At 42.1% G+C, this 22,064-nt stretch overlaps 1 pseudogene; it reads left to right on the top strand.

The window, feature by feature from the left end:
• Positions 1 to 22,064, top strand: part of LOC132895873 (dynein axonemal heavy chain 7-like) — a 594,076-nt pseudogene that overhangs the window by 247,790 nt on the left and 324,222 nt on the right.

Genomic DNA, 22,064 nt, shown 5'->3' with positions numbered 1-22,064 from the left:
ATCAAGCTACTCCTGAGCCAGAGACAATGTCAGAAGTGTCTTATCTGGGCTAAGGAGAGAAAGAAATGGACTGTTGCTCAGTGGTCCAAAGTCCTCTTTTCAGATGAAAGTACATTTTTGCATTTAATTTGGAAATCATGGTTCTAGAGTCTGGAGGAAGAGTGGAGAGGCACAGAATCCAAGGTGTTTGAAGCCCAGTGTGAAGTTTCCACAGTCTGTAATGATTTGGGGTGCCATGTCATCTGCTGGTGTTGGTCCACTGTATTTTATCAAGTCCAAAGTCAACACAGCCATCTACTAGGAGATTTTAGAGCACTTCATGCTTCCATCTGCTGACGAGCTTTTTGGAGATGCTGATTTCCTTTTCCAGCAGGACTTAGCACCTACCCACAGTGCCAAAACTACTACCAAATGGTTTGCTGACCATGATATTACTGTGTTTGATTGGCCAGCCAACTTGCCTGACCTGAACCCCATAGACAATCTATGGGGTATTGTGAAGAGGAAGATGAGAAACACCCGATCCAAAAATACAGATACGCTGAAGGCCACTATCAAAGCAACCTGGGCTTCAATAACACCTCAGCAGTGCCACAGACTGATCAACTCCATGCCATACCGCACTGATGCAGTAATTCATGGTAAAGGAGCCCCAGCCAAGTATTGAGTGTATAAATGAATATACTTTGCAGAAGTTGGACATTTCTGTATTGTAAATCCTTTTTTTGATTGATCTTAGGGAATATTCTAATAATTTGAGATACTGGATTTCTGATTTTCATGAGCTATAAGCCATAATCATCAAAATTAAAACAAAAAAGGCTTTAAATATTTCACTTTACATGTAATGAATATAGAATGAAAGTTTACCTTTTTGAATTAAATTATGAAAAAAAGGAACTTTTTCATGGTATTCTAATTTTTTGAGATGCACTAATATATTGTGTGTGTATATATATATATATATATATATATATATATATATATATACACACAGTGGTGCTTGAAAGTTTGTGAACCCTTTAGAATTATCTATATTTCTGCATAAATATGACCTAAAACATCATCAGATTTTCACACAAGTCCTAAAAGTAAATAAAGAGAACCCAGTTAAACAAATGAGACAAAAATATTACACTTGGTCATTTATTTATTCAGGAAAATGATCCAATATTACATATCTGTGAGTGGCAAAAGTATGTGAACCTTTGCTTTCAGTATCTGGTGTGACCCCCTTGTGCAGCAAGAACTGCAGCTAAATGTTTGCGGTAACTGTTGATCAGTCCTGCACACCGGCTTGGAGGAATTTTAGCCCATTCCTCCGTACAGAACAGCTTCAACTCTGGGATGTTGGTGGGTTTCCTCACATGAACTGCTCGCTTCAGGTCCTTCCACAACATTTCGATTGGATTAAGGTCAGGACTTTGACTTGGCAATTCCAAAACATTAACTTTATTCTTCTTTAACCATTCTTTGGTAGAACGACTTGTGTGCTTAGGGTCGTTGTCTTGCTGCATGACCCACCTTCTCTTGAGATTCAGTTCATGGACAGATGTCCTGACATTTTCCTTTCAAATTTGCTGGTATAATTCAGAATTCATTGTTCCATCAATGATGGCAAGCTGTCCTGGCCCAGATGCAGTAAAACAGGCCCAAACCATAATACTACCATCACCATGTTTCACAGATGGGATAAGGTGGTTCTGCTGGAATGCAGTGTTTTCCTTTCTCCAAACATAATGCTTATCATTTAAACCAAAAAGTTCTATTTTCGTCTCATCCATCCACAAAACATTTTTCCAACAGCCTTCTGGCTTGTCCACGTGATCTTTTGCAAACTGCAGATGAGCAGCAATGTTCTTTTTGGAGAGCAGTGGCTTTCTCCTTGCAACTCTGCCATGCACACCATTGTTGTTCAGTGTTCTCCTGATGGTGGACTCATGAACATTAACATTAGCCAATGTGAGAGAGGTCTTCAGTTGCTTAGAAGTTACCCTGGGGTCCTTTGTGACCTTGCCAACTATTACACGCCTTGCTCTTGGAGTGATCTTTGTTGGTCAACCACTCCTGGGGAGGGTAACAATGGTCTTGAATTTCCTCTATTTGTACACAGTCTGTCTGACTGTGGACTGGTGGAGTCCAAACTCTTTAGAGATGGTTTTGTAACCTTTTCCAGCCTGAGGAGCATCAGCAACACTTTTTCTGAGGTTCTCAGAAATCTCCTTTGCTTGTGCCATGATACACTTCCACAAACATGTGTTGTGAAAATCAGACTTTGATAGATCCCTGTTCTTTAAATAAAACAGGGTGCCCACTCACTCCTGATTGTCATCTCACTGATTGAAAACACCCGACTCTAATTTCACCTTTAAATTAACTGCTAATCCTAGAGGTTCACATACTTTTGCCACTCACTGATATGTAATATTGGATCATTTTCCTGAATAAATAAATGACCAAGTATAATATTTTTGTCTCATTTGTTTAACTGGGTTCTCTTTATCTACTTTTAGGACTTATATGAAAATCTGATGATGTTTTAGGTCATATTTATGCAGAAACATAGAAAATTCTAAAGGGTTCACAAACTTTCAAGCACCACTGTGTGTGTGTGTGTGTATATATATATATATATATATATATATATATATATATATATGTATACACACACACGTGTGTATGTAGTGTCTAATTAAATATTTTAACTGTTTCAACATTGTACAATAGTGTTTGACTGTTCATAAGAGACACATTTCACATCAATAAAAATATTCTTATGAACATAACATCTATGGAAATAGTCCAAATGGAGGATTACCTAAATATAACACCAATAACAGTTTCTAACTCCTCCACTGCATATTACAAAAAAAGTGAAAAACAAAACCCACCCCATGGTCTTTTCCATTCCTACATTCTGATAATTGCACTAAAAGAAATTAAATGACTTGATACCATCTCAGCACCGTATTAGCAGTTTTTGACCTGATATTCACAAAAAATTACAATTATTCACAGTTAGTGTGGAACATTTTAGCTGTTTGATATTCACATTTGTTACTGTGTACAACTATTTTAAGGAATACATTATTTCTTTATCTTAATGTTTGGGTTGCCTCCAGTGTTCAGTGATGTATTTAATATTACATTTTGTCAAAAATGTTTTCAAGTAAAACACTGAAATGGAGCCCCGTGAGCAATCACAAAGCATAATGCTCTCTGGTCCCATCAGTTTTCAGTCATGAAATGTGTAATTTACATGTGAAAGAAAATGTGTTTAAGAAAGTCTATGGGGACTCATTAGCATTTTAGCATCTCTCCAGTCTTTCCAATTTTTGTGAAATAAATAGTTCATCTTCACTCTTCTGGGTCACTGCCACCTCAAAACATAGTTGTACCACTTTTTTATAAAAGAGAAATCTGACCGCTTGCTCTTTCTGTTTTATGACCTACATAAGGAGATGTCTCCGACAACAGATACCAACCTGGTGTGCTCTCTAATGAACCTGATGGATTGCATGATGGACGAGTTTAGAAATGAGAGCCAGATGAAGGCTATGAGCGAGAGAGATGTGTGCACCTGGCTTGAGGTGAGAGAGCACACAAGCCTTCAACTCACATGTACCGGCTAGTGTGTTATACACTGGGTTTCACTTGTTCTCCCCGTGTATTCAGGTTACCTCCCACCTCCCTGAAACATCTACTGGTTACAATTTTTTATCCTACATGTGAATGAATGTTTGTTTGTCAGTGTGTAAGTGATGCCCTGTGATACCACCCTGAGCAAAATAAAGTGCTTTTAGAAGATTGAAGATGTTCCCCAGCCAAAAACAGTCATTTCTTTCTACTACTTGCTCACATTTTCTTTTTAGAATCCATACAATCATCCATCCATTATCTGTAGCTGCTTATCCTGTGCAGGCTCGCAGGCAAGCTGGAGCCTATCTTTTTAGAATCCTATAAAGTAAAGATTCAACCATTGTTTTTAGATCCAGTCACACATTTCCACTTAAATGCAAATACAGCTAGTTTCTGGCCAAAACTATGTTCCCCAGCTTTTCCAAAAATCCCATAAAATTTATCTGGAATTTGCAAAGATGCCCCCGAGACAATCCAGCACATAACAGCAGGGTGTAAGATGTTAACAGGAAGAGCGTACATGGAACACCATAACCATGTGGCTGGCATAGTGTACAGAAACATCTGTGCCCAGTATGAACTGGAAGCCCTAAGGTCAAAGTAGGACACACCTCCGAAGGTGGTTGAGAATGACCAAGCTAAGATCCTGTGGGACTTCCAGATACAGACGGACAAACTGGTAATGGCTAACCAACCAGAGATGGGAGTGGTGGACAAATGGGAGAACAAGGCTGTGGTGATAGATATGGCAATACCAAGTGACAATAACATCAGGAAAAAGGAACTTGAGAAGCTTGAGAAGTGTCAACGGCTGAAAGAAGAGCTAGAAAAGATGTGGAAGATGAAGACAACAGTGGTCCCCATGGTGATAGGAGCCCTGCAGTGACCCCCAAACTGGGAAAGTGGCTCCAACAGATCCTAGGAACAACATCCAAGATCTCTGTCTAGAAAAGTGCAGTCCTCAAAACAGCTAAGATACTACAAAGGACCCTCAAACTCCCAGGCCTCTGGTGGATGGTAGAGGAGCCAAGCTTGAGGGGAAAAAAAATTATCTAATGTGGATATAATAAACAGTAATTCCACTCAATCTCATCATACATGGCTTACAGCCAGATGGCTATAAGCCATGTACGAGGAGATTGTTGCTACGTGTATCGTCAGCTATCAGCTCATGTATGGTTTGACTTTGTGGAATACTTTTTTATAAAGAGAGAGAGAAAATTCCGAGTTGGCTATAAACCATGTACCATGAGATTGAGTGGAATTACTGTTTTATTATATCCACATTCCCTGGATTTTGAGAAACAGAGAATTTTCATAATTTTCAAATTTGATCAATAAAAACTTTATACGAAACGTCCGACAAAATCATTTCCACTCAGAATGAAACAATGAAAAAATGACAGTAGCAATTTGTGAAAAAGTGAAAATAATGATTCTTGAAAAATAAAAAAATATATATACATTCTTACTATCAAATACTTTTATTCCATAGTTTGTTGCTTTTTTATTTTTTGGGGTTGTTAGAGTAGAGTTTTTATTTCATCTTTAGTTGGTTCAGCAACACACTCCACCATTTTGTTTTTCTCTACTCACGGTATATGAGCTGGTATCCTAGTCGTAGAAAAGCCAATCGGAGCATGCAATTGCTCATATCCAGTGAATGAAATATTATATAATATATAACACACACACACACACACACACACACAAAGAACTGAGTAAAACTGAGGGCGCTTTCACATCGCTAGTTCGATTATTTGATCCGCACCAGGCAGTAAAATTGTTACATTGTAGCATACAGACTGCGTGTGGTCCGCGTTCACACATGCAAACGAACCAAATTGGTCTGAATGATGTTTCGTCATCTTCCGGTGGAAATAAGCACCAATTTGAACTTTCACAATGGAGCGACATGTTCTCACACTGTTTCTTGCGCTGGTCCTTGCTTTTTATATCAACATTACCCATTTCTGGCAAAATATCCAGTTCCGGAATGAGTCGCGGCTACAGCTGGAGAACAATCTTCGGATATACTGGATTCGCCGAAGGCGTATAGCGTGTCATTTCAGGCAGAGGAGACGCGCTATTTTCACCAATGCTGTCCTGCTGATGATGAGACAAGCACCTTTCCAAAGACCCACAAGGTAGGCTATAGTCTGTTAGCCTGACAAGCCAGCCAACTTTTACTGTAGAATCTGTTATGCTGTAGGTTAATACAGGGCAATCTGAATTTCCCACTGACAGAATGCTGACAGAGCTGGAGCATGCGCGTGTGCCTGATGCCGCTGTTTACAGGACGTTATAATGATCACATTGTGTAGATGCTCACATCATTATCTTTATAGTTATATTTGAATAGTTTGTTTAGACCTGAGTTGGTCCAGGTTCGCGTTCTCACCAGAGGGACCGCACCAGAGGTTGACATTTGGTGCACAATCAAGCAGACCGAGACCACCACTTTTTGGAGGTCTCGGTCCGCTTGATTTAGTGTGCACCAGAGTGCGATTGATGCTTTCACACTGACGAAAACGAACTGAACTAAGAGCTTTTGGTTCGAATGGACTGTTTAGTACGCACCAACTGCTGTTGGTGTGAAAGCACCCTGAGTCCATTAAAAGACATCAGGTAATGCTGTGTGAGAGCAGTAGAAGGGCAGCACAAAATAAAACAATCATACATACAGTACAAAACTCAAACACTCATATTGCATTTGAACGGTGTATCATTGTAATAAGGATCAACTCTAACATTTTATATCTGTTTTTGATAAGTGATAGGACACTTGTCTAGCAAGAGTTTAGTGAAATATCAATTCAAGAGCACAGATTTTCTCTCATGTTACATGGTTTCGTGCATCTCTTTCAGAATGTTCAGATAAAATGGGGCCAGCTGGATGCAGTAAGATTGCTACTCCTACATAATACAGGGTGTTTCAAAAAAATTGATATCATTTCACAATCTAATAACTTTGCCAATTCTTGTTCAACTGACCTCAAATTTTAACAGCATGTGTGGTAACAGGTCAAAATTTTATGTTTAATGTTTTTTGTTTTTATCTTTTTAGGTATAGAAATGCCATTCACTGGAAAAGAAAAAGGTGTTGTGTGTTAGAGTATGCTCGAACACCATCAAACTAGACTGTGCAGCATGCATTTACAGTGGTGCTTGAAAGTTTGTGAGCCCTTTAGAATTTTCTATATTTCTGCATAAATATGACCTAAAACATCAGGGGCCGTATTCACAAAGAATCTTAAGGCTAAAAGTAGCTCCTAGCAGGCGAATTTAGGAGAAACTCCTAAAAATAATGGGCGTGTCAGTTGTAACTTTAGGACTCCTAATTTTTAAAAATAAGAGTTATTCACAAAACATTTTAGGCCTAAAAGTAGCACTTAAGTCTGGGAGAGCTTAAAAGGAGCCCAGAGGACTCCTAACTCACTAAGAGCTATTCACAAAAAGTCCTAAAATGGCTGCTGTCATTTCACGATGCAATGTTTTAGAGACGTTAGATGATAGGGAATTATTAAAAAGATACCGATTGGATCATGAAGGGATAGAAGTTGTAGTTGAGTTGGTGAGGGACGCACTAACGTCCCCAACTAACCAAAACAACCCGATAACGCTGGAGTTGAAGTGTTTGTCAACACTCCGGTATTTGGCTACGGGGAAAATGCAGCTCTGCAACGCAGACAATTTAGGACTATCACTGCCATCAGTAAGCCGTTGCATCAATCAAACCATCAACACGCTCTGTAGACCCCATATAATCTGTCAGTTTATCCGGTTCCCTTTAGATCATCGCCATCAATAAAGGATCAAAGGCAACTTTATGGAGATTGCAGGTATGCCCGGTGTGATCGGTGCCATTGATGGGACGCATATAAGAATAATTGCGCCCTCTCAGGATGAATATGTCTTTGTCAATCGCAAAAAATTTCATTCAATAAATACACAAATTGTCTTTGACACATTACGCCATACTGGACATTGTTGCGAAATGGCCCGGATCAACACACGATTCAAGAATATTGATGGAGAGTGGTTTGAGGCAGCTTTTCGAGGGGCACCACGTACCAGCTGGATGTCATTTGCTGGGGGACAGTGGATATCCATGCAAAAGGTGGCTACTGACTCCTTACCTCAATCCACAGCTGGGACCACAGTTAAGTTATAACAGGTAAGGTTGTCATGACTGTACAGTATTAAGGGTATTTACAATTCATACAATTCCATATCATGACTTAAAGACTGCACACACATTTAACAATGTTTACTGTTTTCTTGGTGTATGTTAGAACACACAAAAGTGTTGTGGAGAGAGGAATAGGCCAAATGAAACGCAGATTTCATGTACTACACAGTGAAATAAGACTCAGCCCAGAGAGAGCCAGTAGAGTTATCACTGTGTGTGGTATTCTTCACAACCTCTGCCGGCAAAGGAATATCCCACAGCCAGAGGATAGTGATGATGATGATGATGATGATGGCAGTGAAAATGTGATTAACTTGGATGAAGTGGAACAAAGTGGACTGGCATACAGGGATCACTTTGTGAATACACACTGGTAAGAAAAAAATAAGACAGCAAAACATTTCATCCTGGGTCATTTATTGGGTGTCATTTTTCATTTTGTCTATTAGCAATGTGTAATAGTTGCTCTTTAATTTCAAGAGCCTCTCTTTTTCCTTCAAAACCTTCTTTTGCCTTCTAAGCACGCGTATTTCCATCTTCATTTTTTTTTCCATCAGGGGTGAGGAACTGGCACCTGCAGCAGGAAGGAGAGGGGTTGGCAGTAGGAGACAGAGGCCCACTGGAGGGAGATGCTGCAGCTGGAAGAGGAAGAGTGCGTGGAGGAGATGGAGGAGGACGTGGGAGAGGAAGAGGAGGATCTTCTGGATGTTGATCCTCCTGTGCCCTAGGGAGGAGATATTGTTATTAGGATAACTTCTTGAGCACATTTTTGGGAACTGGGTGTTGTTTACTCTTTCATTAAATATCACTATGCATACATTTCAGTGTCTGATTATTGCACAATGCTTACGCCTCTATCTGTAACAATAACTGCATTGCTGGGTCAGCAGCACCCTCAATACCAGTGATGCTTGTATCTGACCCCAACACGCTGTACACCACTGATGTAACTGGGGACAGAGGCTTTGGTGCTGAGCCTTCTCCTAAAATATGCATAAAATATTTCAATGACATGCAAAGCAGGCTACCTCACATAAACATCTTCATATCACTATAGCACTTTGGATAAAAGAGTTTACCAAGAACCTAAACATAAATATTATGTTGCATTTAGCTTTTGTAAATTGCATGGTAGGCTAAATAAGCAATGTTAATTTCTACCTGTTTTACTGATGGCTCGTTTGTAGGCTGTAATCTCAGTCCTCGAATGAGATTGCAACGAATCTCTTTTCACAGTCGTCTGCTGTGCGGGAGACTCCGGGAACGCAGCATTCATATTGAACCAGACACTTTCCCATGCATCCCTCTTAGTTTTGCTTGTTACCCCGGAGCACTCCTGGATCACCGCACAGGCTTCATATGGCTTCAGCCTAGGGGCCCCCATGCCCCCCGCCTCGCAGGGGGGCCCCCAATTGGTCAAAAGAAAAAAAAAAACCTTCATATTCATTGGCTCAAAATGAATATTTAAATAAACGGACGCTGATTGGGTGAGGCAAATCCGCCTTCCAAATATAAACGTTAGACGTCACGCACGACGTCACTCCACAGTTGAACAGTGAACATGTGGGACAGAAAATACGAGAGCGGTGCTCAAAAGCGCAACGGCAAAAAGCCCAATGTGACAAAGCTCTATTGAGCAATATACCAAAACTAACAGGGTTTTTTAAACCTAATGAAACCCAACTGGCAAGTGCAAGTCATCATGACACTAGCGTTTAATAATGTTTATATAATGTTAATATATATATATATATATATATATATATATATATATATATATATATATATAAAATTATATAATATAATTATATAATGTTTAATAAGTTTAATAATGAAAAAAAACAAACAAACAAAAAACAAACAAACAAAAAAACTTTAAAATGTAGAAAATAGTTCTTTACAGGTACACGGGATAAGATGGTGGTGGCCGGGGGGGGCTACAGCAACTCGTAGCCTAGGGGCCCCTGGCCATGTTAATCCGGCCCTGCCCCGGAGCCAAATTTTCCTTTTATTATTGTTTTGCGTTCAAGCACCAACTGGGCCAGGAGCAGCAACTGGTCCTGGGGACCAATTGGGCTTTCGTTTCCGTCTAGGCGTTTCATCCATTATGGAAAACAAATTTGGGTTATGTGCGTGCTGACATTTAAAGTATGCAACATATTGTCCTAAATTGGATAATTGTCCTATTGAATTGGCCTATGTGAACAACTAACAAGGCAAAAGGCGCTTTTATTCCCTTGACAATTTACGCACCACAATCTTCTTAATTTTATTTGTCAAAAGCATCATTTTGGGGTTTGCACTTAATTCTCTTCATACATGTATTTCTCTATCCATTATCTTTTCATAGGCTTTCTCATCCAGCTTTGAAGACTATTTCCTTATTTTCACTTGATGCATTACGTATGACTTTCTAATGAGCTGCCCTGTCACTCAACAACCAATCACCATTGTCATTGCATCTAAGCTCGTGCATGTGAATTGACGTCATCCATAGCAACAAAGAGTTACTCTTAGGCCCTGTCCACACGGCAACGGATTCAGGTGAATCTGATAAAATTGTTTATCGTTTCGGCCTGGCGTCCACACGGCACTGGCGTTTTGGGTGCCCCAAAACGAAATCTTTTGAGAACGGTTTCCAGAGTGGAAAGATCTGGCAACGGCGCCGTTGCGAAGTCGTCTGGATGAGTAGAACGGATTTGTTTACGATGACATCACAACCACATGTGCTTCACGCCAGGTAGAAGTGTAACGAACTCAATGCGAGTTGTCAACAAATCCTATAACTTGGTTCATGAAACGCGCTTACAAAATATTTTCACTGTGAATATTTATTGTGTAATGGTGCAAAGTGAGAGAGAGAGAGAGAGAGAGAGAGAGAGAGAGAGTGTGAGGGCAGAGTCAACCCCGCCAGCAAAAATAGGGAAAAAAAAAGGAGCGATCTCACCTCTTCAGATGTTGGTTTAAGTCCTACAATACATTCCTCAAAAAGGGCGTAGAATTAATCCATCAACGTGTAGCATTCAATTTATTCCGGACCATTAAAGACGCCGCCTTCCGTGTAGAATCATACGTCATCCTCGCCGCCATATTGGATGGGGCAAAGCGGAGAATAAAGATGCCTCATTCATATGCTGCGTTTAACTGTACCAACAGGTTTGCCGTCCAAACGAGATCACATGGGATTACCTTTCACAGGTGAGACTGGAAAAATACTTTTCATTGTATTTGGTCATTATAATGTAATTTTACGAACATATTTTTCTGACTGTGGCTAATATGAAGTCTCGTGCATAATAGTTTATGCGCATGCGTCCTTATTTCTTCTATTATTCTGGTGTCTCCGATGGGACCGTCTTACAGTGCATCTAGAGGTGTGGCATGTGTATTGCATCGTTTTCAGCAAGCGTTGCGTTGCCATATGTACCTGATATTTTACTGATCCGTTGCCCATGTGGACGCAATATTTTTTTTTTAAATCTCGTTGCCGTTGTCGTGTGGATGTAGCCTTAGTTTAAGAGTTCACAGTTTTCTTAACTAAAAGTAGGTCTCAGTGGCTTTGTGAATTACTTTTAAGAAACAACTCCTACATAAAAACTTTTAGCGCGATTTAGGAGTACTCGTAACGTTAAGATAAAATTATTTGTGAATACGGCTCCAGATTTTCACACAAGTCTTAAAAGTAGATAAAGAGAACCCAGTTAAAAAATGAGACAAAAATATTATACTTGCTCATTTATTTATTGAGGAAAGTGATCTAATATTACACATCTGTAAGTGGCAAAAGTATGTAAACTTCTAGGATTAGCAATTAATTTGAAGGTGAAATTAGCGTCAGGTGTGTTCAATCAATGGGATGACAATCAGGTGTGAGTGGGCACCCTGCTTTATTTAAAGAACAGGGATCTATCAAAGTCTGATCTTCACAACACATGTTTGTGGAAGTGTATCATGGCACAAACAAAGGAGATTTCGGAGTACCTCAGAAAAAGTGTTGTTGATGCTCATCAGGCTGGAAAAGGTTACAAAACCATCTCTAAAGAGTTTGGACTCCACCAGTCCACAGTCAGACAGATTGTGTGTGCAAATGGAGGAAATTCAAGACCATTGTTACCCTCACCAGGAGTGGTTGACCAACAAAGATCACTCCAAGAGCAAGGCATGTAATAGTTGGCGAGGTCACAAATGACCCCAGGGTAACTTCTAAGCAACTGAAAGCCTCTCTCACATTGGCTAATGCTAATGTTCATGAGTCCACCATCGGGAGAACACTGAACAAAAATGGTGTGCATGGCAGGGTTGCAAGGAGAAATCCACTGCTCTCCAAAAAGAAAATTGCTGCTCATCTGCAGTTTACTAAAGTTCACATGGACAGCCAGAAGGCTACTGGAAAAATGTTTTGTGGATGGATAAGACCAAAATAGAACCTTTTGGTTTAAATGATAAGCGTTATGTTTGGAGAAAGGAAAACACTGCATTCCAGCATAAGAACCTTATCCCATCTGTGAAACATGGTGGTGGTAGTATAATGGTTTAGACCTGTTTTGCTGCATCTGGACCAGGATGGCTTGCCATCATTGATGGAACAATGAATTCTGAATTTTACCAGTGAATTCTAAAGGAAAATATCGGGACATCTGTCCATGAACTGAATCTCGAGAAGGTGGGTCATGCAGCAAGACAACAACCCTAAGCACACAAGTCATTCGATCAAATAATGGTTAAAGAAGAATAAAGTTAATGTTTTTAAATGGCCAAGTCAAAGTCCTGACCTTAATCCAATCAAAATGTTGTGGAAGGACCTGAAGCGAGCAGTTCATGTGAGGAAACCCACCAACATCCCAAAGTTGAAGCTGTTCTGTTTGGAGGAATGGGCTAAAATTCCTTCAAGCCGGTGTGCAGGACTGATCAACAGTTACCAGAAATGTTTAGTTGCAGTTATTGCTGTACAAGGGGGTCACACCAGATACTGAAAGCAAAGGTTCACATACTTTTGTCACTCACAGATGTGTAATATTGGATCATTTTCCTCAAAAAATAAATTACCAAGTATAATATTTTTGTCTCATTTGTTTAACTGGGTTCTCTTTGTCTACTTTTAGGACTTGTGTGAAAATCTGATGTTTTAGGTCATATGTATGCAGAAATATAGAAAATTCTAAAGGGCTCAAACTTTCAAGCACCACTGTAAATACATGCTGGACAGTCTAGATCAGGGGTGGGCAAACTTTTTGGCTCAGGGGCCACATTGACTTTTGAAATTTGCCAGGCGGGCCGGGCCAACACCAAATTCATACATATCGAACATAAACCGGAAAAGCTTTAGTGTTATTGTAAGGCCTTCACTGACAGAGACCCAAATGCAGATCAGATTGACATTTATTTTAGTTCTCAGTCAACAAAGGCAGAGCAGAAAAATGTTTGCAGTTCAATAGATTGGCACTGGATCCATCCAGAAAAGTAATACACACACACACACGTGATAGTAAGAAAAGTAGCACACTTAATTCTTAAATTACATCTTTGAGCTGCCAGGATGAGTAGGATGCCAGTGTATTTGTATATTTGTATCATTTTATACATACAACTAAATTGCATATTATTAAATTGAATTAAATTACATATCAGTACATATCATTTTTGTACATTTCACTGAACTCGTAGATTTACACCTGAGTGGTTTTTTTTTTAACCATCCACTTCCAGCCTGCCAGTACAACCAACCACCATTAGTAGGAGAGGTACCACACCATTCCAAAATGTTTGCAGATCAACAGTTTGGGTACCACACCATTCCAAAATGTTTGCAGTTCAACAGTTTGGGTACCACCTCATGCCATAATGTTTGCAGTTCAGTGGTTTGGCACTGGATCCATCCAGCCCACAAAATCAAACAAAACGGCTCAAGAAAGCAAAAAACTCCAAACTGGTTTTCAGGTTCAAAGTCACTCACTGAAATATTTCCAGTCCTCAAAAAATCAAAACACAGGTTCCAAACAGGTTTTCATATTCCAAAAGGCCACTCATAGATCAGAATAACCTCCACAGGCAAAAGTCCAGGAACAGATATAAGCAGAAGCAAGGTCAGCTGCTCATAATACACCTATAATAGCAGACAGGGACATAAATGAGGGGCGGAGCAGACACCCAAAAGCACACGCTACTTAAAAACAAACACCAGCACTACACCAGCCACCCACGACAACCAAAATTACTAAGAGTTATACTTTTTATATTATTATTGTCTGTAAACATGTGACTACCATCTTATTACAGCTCCAACATAGTTTTAAAAAGAGAAAGTGTTAATACTCACATTCACTCAGCAACCGCTGAGCTGTATTCGTCCGTGCTTGCGCTGACTGGTTGTTAGCATAATTAGCATGCTTGGAAGAAAAGTGCCGTTTGATGTTATATTCCTTTAAAACTGCAACGGTTTCTTTGCAAATAAGGCATACAGCCTTTGATCGGACTTCAGCAAAAAAATATTTAGTTGTCCATTCTTTATTGAACACCCTGCACTCACTGTCCACTTTTCTTTTTTTAGGACCACTCATTGTAAAGTTTTATCCTGTGTTCTCGAGATCATCAGTGGCACGGGCGCCAGAATGACTTCCATGGCACGCGCTGCACCACTCTGCAAATGTAATCTCGCGTGAATACGACTGACTGGAAAGACGGATCTCTAGAACACCTGTCTACGTGATAACACTGACGCTTATAGTTTATAGATCTGCTCAATCGTGTTTATATGATTGTCTTCCGCGGGCCGGATTAAAAATGCCAACGGGCCGGATGTGGCCCAAGGGCCGTAGTTTGCCCACCTCTGGTCTAGATCGACGGTGTTCGAACATACTCTAATACACAAAACACCTTTTCTTTTCCAATGAATGGCATTTCTATACCTAAAAAGATAAAAACAAACAAAAAAATTAAACATAAAAATTTTGACCTGTTACCACACATGCTGTTAAAATTTGAGGTCAATTGAATGAGAATTGGCAAAATTATTAGATTGTGAAATATCAATTTTTTTTTGAAACACCCTGTATTATGTAGGATTAGCAATCTTACTGCATCCAGCTGGCCCCATTTTATCTGAACATTCTGAAAGAGATGCACGAAACCGTGTAACATGAGAGAAAATCTGTGGTCTTGAATTGATATTTCACTAATCTCTGGTTAGACAACAGCGTCCTATACTCTTAATCACTTATCAAAAACAGATATAAAATGTTAGAGTTGATCCTTATTACAATGATACACCGTTCAAATGCAATGAGTGAGTTTTGTACTGCATGCTGTACTCAAGTTGAGGGGGGATGGGGGGGGATGCCATCCCCCCTGGAATAAAAAATGGTCAAAATCATCCCCCCTCTAAAACGGGCATCCCCCCTCCCTTCCCTCGAGCAATTTTATCAATAAATGTGGACATTACTTCTATTTAACATTGGAATTAGAAATGCCATTCCATGTAGCTTTGCTAAAACTGAGCATACAATAAGCTCCCGCAAGAGAGGGCACGCGCAAACGAAGCGTTTGAGGAGGTGACATTCAGTTGGGGTTCCGTTATTTTTTATTTCATTCGGCGTCAGTGACGGCAGCGGATTGCAGCATCATGGCCAAGTGGAGTGGACAGCAAGACCTAAGCAAGTTCGGATTTAAGATCGCAAGAAAAAACATTTCAGGAGCTAAGTCAAGAGTTACGAATATCAGTCACACTTTCTGTGAGCCCACTATCATGCTGTAAAGTTACCGATATGTAGCCTAATTTGTGGGCGGCGGATAACAACACAGCTATCATAATGAATGTTAGTTTGGAGTCTAGCCAGCTATCGATAGCTTACTCAGGTTCATGTTAGCTTTGAGTTCTTGTATAAATTATATAATTTAATCAGCCTGGACATTCGTTTGTTATTCTTCAGGCAACAAAAAGTGTTATTCAAGACAGGAAGGCTAAAATAAACGACACTAGCAATTTTGAAGGCTTCATTGCCTCATTAGAGAGCCGGTCACAACATGTAAGGCAGAGCAGGATTGGTGTAGGACAAAGTGTCGGCAAAGTGTCTGCTAAAATGCAGCTTTCTTTTTCTTCGTCATAGGCTCTTCTTCTGTCTCCTCAATGGGCCTTTTCCCCTTTCCAAAGAAACTTTCCAAAGATGCCTGCTTTTAACTCATTTTGCTAGCTTGTATCCAGTATGTATCAAAGTGCTGGTATGTATCGAAGCAAAGTATCCAAGGCAGCTCCTTGGTAACCGTCAACGTTAAGGTGTCACGTGACCTAGATAACAGTTACAGTTAATCAACGTTACAGAAAGAATCCGGTCATTTTTCAAAGCTCAAATCCTCGTTCAGATAATAAATAAAATCAGAAATAACATTATAATTATATTTAATTAAATTATCTTATCCACTGCTCTTTATTCCAGACGACAGTCAGCAGCAACTGCAACACAGTGCGACAGGAGCTGGAGGGGACCCGGAGTGTGAGACAATACAGGAGCAGGAGCAAGCAGGAGAACCAACAGCTGAAGATTTACAATTTACTGTTGCTTGTTTTAGCTTATTGGCTACCTACCTACCTCTGTATTTAACTCAATGTTCCCAATGTTCAGCTTTGAATAAAAATTCTATTGACTTGATACGAAAATATTCAGTTGTTCATTTACATTGCCTGCTGAGGTTTTAATAAATTATTTACCAAACAATTTAAAAGGAGCCTACCATGACTATGAAGTTACACTTCAAATTTGTCATCTGCATTTCACCCTAATATGGAGAATGTGGTAGGTATGTCAGCCAGGAGACTGACTAAATATGACACATGACATCCACACTGCATGTTTTACAGTAAAATACCAGTGTATTATGTTTTTTACAACAATAAAAAGGGTACACAGTGTGTACTACACACTTTATCAGCACAAAATACTGTATGTCTGGTAAATGAACAAGGTCCACAGACCTACGTTGTGTGCAAACCCTCCTAAAAGCAAACCAGTTTCCCACCGACGGACCGACCGATGGGTCGACACGCGACTAAAAATTTCACCATCCCCCCTGGTTTGATTTTACAACTCGACCACTGACTGCATGTAGGATTGTTTTATTTTGTTCTGCCTTTCTACTGCTCTCACACAGCATTACTTGATGTCTTTTAACGGACTCAGTTACTCAGTTCTTACAGTATATGCGTTATGTTATTTTGACTATAATGAGTGAACACTGATGTAATGCATGGGATGGGATAGGCTCCAGCTTGCCTGCGACCCTGTAGAACAGGATAAAGCGGCTAGAGATAATGAGATGAGATGAGATGAGATGAGATGAGATGAGGTGAGATGAGATGAGATGAGATGATGTAATGCAAAATTGTATCCTCTAGGGGTGTCATGATACAGTATATTCTGGTCACAATTTGATTCTATTCACAATACTGGCTTCATGATTCGATTTAATTTGATTCCTCAGATATTTTGAAGAAATGTTTAATGAAGAGCAACTATGAGAGAAAAGACTTCTAATTTCTGAATCATAAACATTGCAAAACAGTGTGTATTTTTGTCTGTATAAAACTAAATAAATTGCTCTGAACAGAGGTTTGGTGCAGTGTGGATTGGGTGGCAGTCGAAGGCAGGGGCCTCGACGACCTGATCCCCGGACACAGCGGCTGGCTGTTGGGACATGGAATGTCACTTCGCTGGGGGGGAAGGAGCCTGAGCTTGTGCGGGAGGTTGAGAGGTACCGGCTAGAGATAGTCGGGCTCACCTCCACGCACAGCTTGGGCTCTGGAACCCAGCTCCTCGAGAGGGGCTGGACTTTCCACTTCTCTGGAGTCGCCCGTGGTGACCGGCGGCGGGCTGGTGTGGGCTTCCTTATAGCTCCCCAGCTCAGCCGCCATGTGTTGGAGTTTACCCCAGTGAACGAGAGGGTCGCCTCTCTGCGCCTTCGGATTGGGGAGAGGGCTCTTGCTGTTGTTTGTGCCTACGGGCCAAATAGCAGTATAGAGTATCCAGCCTTCTTGGAGTCCCTGGGAGAGGTACTGAGGGGTGCTCAGACTGGGGACTCCATTGTGCTACTGGGGGACTTCAATGCTCACGTGGGCGATGACAGTGACACCTGGAGGGGCGTGATTGGGAGGAACGGCCTCCCCGATCTGAACCCGAGTGGTGTTTTGTTATTGGACTTCTGTGCTAGTCACAGTTTGTCCATAACGAACACCATGTTCGAGCATAGGGGTGTCCACAAGTGCACGTGGCACCAGGACACCTTAGGTCGGAGGTCGATGATCGACTTTGTAGTCGTGTCATCTGATCTCCGACCCTATGTCTTGGACACTCGGGTGAAGAGAGGGGCTGAGTTGTCAACTGATCACCACCTGGTGGTGAGTTGGATCCGCTGGCGGAGGAGGAAGCTGGACAGACCTGGCAGGCCCAAACGTATGGTGAGGGTCTGCTGGGAACGTCTGGCCGAGCACTCTGTTGGGGAGGTCTTTAACTCCCACCTCCGGGAGAGCTTTTCCCAGCTTCCGAGGGAGGCGGGGGACATTGAGTCTGAGTGGACCATGTTCTCTACCTCCATTGTGGATGCAGCTGTTCGGAGCTGTGGCCGCAAGGTCTCCGGTGCCTGTTGTGGCGGCAATCCCCGAACCCGGTGGTGGACACTGGAAGTAAGGGATGCCGTCAAGCTGAAGAAGGAGTCCTATCGGGCCATGTTGACCTCCAGGACTCCTGAGGCAGCCGACGGGTATCGGCAGGCCAGGCGTGCTGCAGCTCGGGCAGTTGCGGAGGCAAAAACTCGGAACTGGGAGGAGTTCGGGGAGGCCATGGAGAAGGACTATCGGTCGGCCTCGAAGAAATTCTGGCAAACCGTCCGGCGCCTCAGGAGGGGGAAGCAGTACTCTGCCAACACTGTTTACAGTGCGGGTGGGGAGCTGTTGACCTCGACTGGGGACATTGTCGGGCGGTGGAAGGAATACTTTGAGGATCTCCTCAATCCCACCGTCATGTCTTCCACTGAGGAGACTGAGGCTGATGACTCAGAGGTGGACTCGTCCATTACCCAAGCCGAAGTCACTGAGGTGGTTTGCAAGCTCCTCGGTGGCAAGGCACCGGGGGTGGATGAGATCCGCCCTGAGTATCTCAAGTCTCTGGATGTTGTGGGGCTGTCTTGGTTGACACGCCTCTGCAACATCGCGTGGCGGTCGGGGACAGTGCCTCTGGAGTGGCAGACTGGGGTGGTGGTCCCTCTTTTTAAGAAAGGGGACCGGAGAGTGTGCTCCAATTATAGGGGAATCATACTTTTCTCAGCCTCCCAGGGAAGGTTTACTCCAGGGTACTGGAGAGGAGAATTCGACCAATAGTCGAACCTCGGATCCAGGAGGAACAATGCGGTTTTCGTCCTGGTCGCGGAACACTGGACCAGCTCTATACCCTTCATAGGGTGCTCGAGGGTTCATGGGAGTTTGCCCAACCAGTCCACATGTGCTTTGTGGATCTGGAGAAGGCATTCGACCGTGTCCCCCGTGGTATTCTGTGGGGGGTGCTTCGGGAGTATGGGGTTCGGGGCTCTTTGCTAAGGGCTGTCCGGTCCCTGTACGAACGGAGCAGGAGTCTGGTTCGCATTGCCGGCAGTAAGTCAGACCTGTTCCCAGTGCATGTTGGACTCCGTCAGGGCTGCCCTTTGTCACTGGTTCTGTTCATAATTTTTATGGACAGAATTTCTAGGCGCAGCCAGGGGCCGGAAGGAATCCTGTTTGGGAACCACAGGATTTCATCTCTGCTTTTTGCGGATGATGTTGTCCTGTTGGCTTCTTCAAACCAGGACCTTCAGCATGCACTGGGGCGGTTTGCAGTCGAGTGTGAAGCGGCTGGGATGAGAATCAGCACCTCCAAGTCCGAGGCCATGGTTCTCGACCGGAAAAGGGTGGCTTGCCCTCTCCAGGTTGGTGGAGAAGTCCTGCCTCAAGTGGAGGAGTTTAAGTATCTCGGGATCTTGTTCACGAGTGAGGGAAGGATGGAGCGTGAGATCGACAGGCGGATCGGTGCAGCCTCCGCAGTGATGCGGTCGCTTTACCGGTCCGTCGTGGTGAAGAAGGAGCTGAGCCAAAAGGCGAAGCTCTCAATTTACCGGTCGATCTACGTTCCGACTCTCACCTATGGTCATGAGCTTTGGGTAATGACAGAAAGAACAAGATCGCGGATACAAGCGGCTGAAATGAGTTTCCTTCGCAGGGTGGCTGGGCGCTCCCTTAGAGATAGGGTGAGAAGCACAGTCACTCGGGAGGAGCTCGGAGTAGAACCGCTGCTCCTCCACATCGAGAGGAACCAGCTGAGGTGGCTCGGGCATCTTTTTCGGATGCCTCCTGGACGCCTCCCTGGGGAGGTGTTCCAGGCATGTCCCCCCGGGAGGAGGCCCCGGGGAAGACCCAGGACACGCTGGAGGGACTATGTCTCTCGGCTGGCCTGGGAACGCCTCGGTGTTCTTCCCGAGGAGCTGGCCGAGGTGTCTGGGGAAAGGGAAGTTTGGGCTTCCATGCTTAGACTGCTGCCTCCGCGACCCGGTCCTGGATAAGCGGAAGAAGACGAGACGAGACGAGACGAGGTTTAGTGTTGTAAACAAAATGTGCTACAGGTTCACCATATTTCAACAAATAAATCAATGCATTTATAGATTCTCCCAAAAATAACAAAATTCTAAGGTGCTGCAAATAAACAGTCTTTTTTTGACTGGGGGAAATGATTGTTTGAAACACAGCTCAGTTGCAGCACCTGAGGCTTCATTTTAACTGGAAATAGAGCACCAAAGTTGGCAAAATTGCCAATGCAGCACCATGGGGATGGTGTCCTTTGAAAGCTACTGGAGAACTCTTTTTAATGGTTAGAATGTGGTTGTGTAACCATGTAACCTACAAGGCATGTCCAGTTTTGTGATCCTGAGTTACTGGTCACTTCAAGTACAGATGATTGAGTAATTGTACAGGTTATCCACAAAAGAATGAGATCAGTGTGTGTTTCAGCTCTATTGTCATTATTGTCATGATCCTACCTGGTGGCTTCTCTCTTCAGGTAACATCCCCACTCAGCATTACCAGCATCCCCCATATTTTCATAAACTGTTTTTGGTTTTTGGGATTGGAACAAGACTCCAATGTAACTAGCCTGACTTGGTGTTCTCTCTCTTGGCTAGGGTATTTTTGTGTTCTCTCTGGTGTGGTCAGTGGGTGCCAGCTGCACAGAGCTCGGGAGAGTAAAGTTTGATGGTCTGGTGAGGGAGCTGCTAATGAGTGCTCTGACTGAGGAGACGCGGGCAAGGCATGACATTCTGGAGTACATATAAGCATCAAGCAAGCAGCTCACAATTCCCTTACCTGCCAAGGGCATTCTCTTTGAGTACCGCTTCATCAAAGAGGTTAGCATTGACATACAAGTCAAATGGTGTCTTTCTTGCCAATTTGACTAATTTTTATTTCTTAAATTTTATTGTAACAGGAAAAGGACACTAACCCTGAGGAAGTTGAGTCTTTAGAGGTTAAATGACCATTTTGTACATACAGTAGCATTATGAAGTAGTTGTTCTCTGTCAAGATAAGGTAGCAAGCCGGGGCTGAAAAATCCTGGCTAAAAAAGTATATTTCTGAATCCACAAGAGGACTTGGATTACAAAGTCAGTCACATTGCAGGAAGTATAAGAAATTGATTATATCTATCCTTAATGATCATTTTTGTAAAAATACATCAGTTTCATCTGTCAGGCTTCATCTTTTGTTTCAACAGACAGATGGAGAAAGGAGCAGTTCCTCTGAGTGTCAGGTTTCAGAACTTTTGATATGCTTCCCATTAACACCTTCTTTTGTTTAATTGTCACTTGGTCAAAGTGAGATTAACGATCACTCCGGACAGGGTAGTACAGCTTATAGTTGCAGTGCAGTTTGTAAACTGAACTGGGACCAATGTTGAAAGCAGAATAATGGCATCATTTCAACTTTATATCTGTTTTATATCTGAGCCTCTTTATATCATGTTCCCTCTTGTTTTGAACAGTTGACTGCTTTGTGGAAAAATCAACTGTGATAAATTGCTAAGATGAAAAGAAACAAAAATTGGTAATCTAAGCAATAGAAAATAGCTACAGTATCTATCATTTAAGGAATAAAAACACAACATAAAATGCTGCTATAAGAAAATAATCAACAAGAGGATGGTATCACCCCAAAATTTATGATGACAGCAGT

This window comes from Neoarius graeffei, chromosome 13, assembly GCF_027579695.1.
Source record: "Neoarius graeffei isolate fNeoGra1 chromosome 13, fNeoGra1.pri, whole genome shotgun sequence".
In the NCBI taxonomy this organism is placed as follows: domain Eukaryota; kingdom Metazoa; phylum Chordata; class Actinopteri; order Siluriformes; family Ariidae; genus Neoarius; species Neoarius graeffei.
This window is presented reverse-complemented; position numbering and strand designations above follow the sequence as displayed.